Below are 3202 nucleotides of genomic sequence, written 5' to 3'. Positions count from 1 at the left end.
GAGTGCAGTGGCATCACTGTAGCTCACTGCAACCTCCAACTTCTGGGCTCAAGTGATCCTTCTGCCTCAGCCTCCCTGATAGCTGGGACTACCGGCTCTCACCGCAGTGCTGGCTGGGTTTTTTTTTTTTCCTTTCTTTTTGGTAGAGATGGGGCCTCACTCCTGCTCAGGCTAGTCTCGAACTCCTGAGCTCAAGCAATCCTCCCGCCTCGGCCTCCCGGAGTGCTGATATACTAGATTTTTAAACATGTACATTTATTTTCTTCATTTACAAGATAAATAACAAAAATGAACATGATCTAACAAACTATTTCTGGGAATTTATACACTAGAAATGACAGTACAATAAAGGTACGTGTCTGGATGTTTACTGCAGCATTATTTTGTGTTAATTTTACAATCTGAAAATCCAATAGGGGAAATAGATGCATAAATTACATTTATACAATGGTAGGTATGAAATGCTTTGGTTTGCAGGCAACAGAAGCTGGTTAATGTAAACAACAGAATTAGGTAGAAGTATACTGATGTTATTTGCTTCTGGACATTTTCTCCTATGCATCTGACTTTTACATAGTTGTAATTGTGTGTATGTTAACATTAACTTTTTAAATTTTTTATGCAAATTTGTGTATTTTTCTTCCTGTTGCTAGAATCTTCAAGCCACAGACTATAATTGGACTGATATGAATAATTTACTTAACCATTGGCCTACTATAGGGTATTTAGGTTGACTCTAATTGTCCACTCTAATACTACCATAATGTGACTGTGACCAGGGGTAGCAGTGCTGAGGATTCTGATATGTTTGGAAGGGAGAACCAACAGGATTTGGTGATGAACTGGATACAAGATATAAAAGAAAGTGGAGTCAAAGATGTCACGAAGGTTTTTGGCCTTAGCAGCTAGAAAGATGGAGTTGTCATCAGATGGGATGAGGAAGAATATAGAGGTTCTGGGAGCAAGGTGAGGAGTTTGGCCTTGGGACATCTTAAGCTTGAAATGTCTCTTTGACAGTCACAGTTGCCTGAGTCTGGAGTTAATGAGAGGTTTACAAGAGCTGTAAATTTAGGAGTCATCCAGCATACAGGTGCCATTAGGTCATTAAATATGAAATGTCTGATTTAGAATCAAAAGTTTAGTTTGTTATATATCAAACAAGAAGCAGTACAATTAATCAAAGTATTTGCCTAAACTATCAACAGTTTTGCAATTTTTGCTGTACCTTGCTTATGCCAGCAGCGAAGAAGCCTGGAGAACAAGTGGTGATGAAATTGTGAAAGGTATTTTCCACAACTTGTTGAGAATTGAATGTTTTTCCTTTCAAGAAGTGGTCCAAAGCCTGGAAGAAGTGGTAGTCAGTTGGTGTGAGGCTTGGTGAATACAGTGGATGACAGAGTTTCTAAGTCCAGTTTCTATAGTTTGAGCAGCATTGTTTTTTGTGACATGTGGTCTTGCAAGAGGATTGGCCTGTGTCCATTGACCAATCTCGGCTGCTTAATTCCAAGTATCTTCATCATTTCATCCAATTAATTACAGTAGACATCTGCTGTAATCACTTGACCAAGTTTCATGAAGCTGTAGTGGATAACACCAGCGTTGGACCACCAGACGCCATTAGCTTTTTTGGATGAATATTTGGTTTTGGACTGTATTTCGGCATTCATCTTTTTTCAACTATTGTGCCAATGCTTGTGACTGTCAAAAAGAATCCATTTCTCATCACATGTAATAATATAGTGTAGAAATGTTTCGCATTTATGTTGGGACAGCAAGAAAGGCAAGCTTCAAGATGATTTCTCTTCTGATGTTCGTTTAATTCATGCAGAACCCATTTATCCAGCTTCTTCACCTTGCTGATTTGTTTCAAATGGTCCAATATTGTTGGAATAGTAACATCAAACCTTGCTGCTAATTCATGTCTAGGTTGAGATGGATTCGCTTCCACTACAACTTTCAGCTCATTATACACCTTGGTCTCAGGTCACCTACATGGCTCATTTTCCAGATTAAAATCACCAGAATGGAACTTCTCAAACCATCAACGTCCTGTGCGTTCATTAGCTACATCCTTCCCAAACACTTCATTGATATTTTGAGCTGTATGTACTGCATTGGTTCCATGTCAGAACTCATATTTGAAAATAACACGAATTTTTGACTTACCCATGGTTTCACAAAAATTGCTCTAAAAAAAAATTTGAAAGATAATCACAAGCCAAAACGTGTGTCTGAAAGAATGAGGATGTACCTTTATAATAAAAAAACAAAAACAAAAAAAACCCCAAGAAGTGTCAAAGTGAAATGTCAGAGATACAAAGTGCCAAACTTAGTACTTAAGGAAATCAGACATTCCACACTTAATAACCTTAATATTTAAAGCCATGAGACTGGGTGAGATCACCGAAGAAGTGAGTAGAGGTACAGCAGAGGAGTAAGGCTGAGGCTGCTCGCTCTCTACTGTTGAGAGGCCAGAGAGAAAAGAGGAATAAAGGAGACTGAGAAGGACCAGCCAACGAAGTAAAAGGGAAATGTCCCCTCAAATTATAATTTGAAATTGTCTCCATCAATATTTTACTAAAAAGCGTTTTCCTGTTTCACTGTGAATCAGCAACAGGGGTAGTAGTGACCACCCTATGTTCTTCCATTATTCATCAAAGCAGTCTAGAAATATAAAATTTCAGAAGTCACCTTAATAATAAAGAATATCAAAGAGTATAAATTTAAGCAGAAAGTAATTTAGCTGTGAGGTTGTATATAATTGGCTTCTTAGAACTGTATTCCTTATATAAAATATAGTTGATGGATGATAAATAATAGATGACATATTAGTTTCCTAGGGCTGCTGTAACACATTACGATAGCCTGGGTGGATTAAAACAACAGAAATTTATTTTCTTACAGTTCTGGAGGACAGAAGTCTGAGATCAAGCAGGGTTGGTCCTTTCTGGAGGCTGAGGGAGAATCCATTCCATGCCTCTCGCCTAGCTTCTGGTATTGCTAGCAATCTGGCGGGTTTCTTGGTTTGCATAACTCTGACTCTGTCTTCACGTGGCTTTCTAAATCTGTGTTTCAAATCTCTCTGACTATAAGCACACTAGTCATTGGATTTAGGGCCCACCCTAAAGCCAGGGTGATCTTATCCTCACATCCTTAATTACATCTCTAAAGACCTTTATTTTGAAATGATTATATTCCCAGA

Source organism: Eulemur rufifrons, chromosome 16 (assembly GCF_041146395.1).
Source record: "Eulemur rufifrons isolate Redbay chromosome 16, OSU_ERuf_1, whole genome shotgun sequence".
In the NCBI taxonomy this organism is placed as follows: Eukaryota; Metazoa; Chordata; class Mammalia; order Primates; family Lemuridae; genus Eulemur; species Eulemur rufifrons.
The sequence above is the reverse complement of the archived record's forward strand: the minus strand, read 5'-3'. Positions refer to the sequence as shown.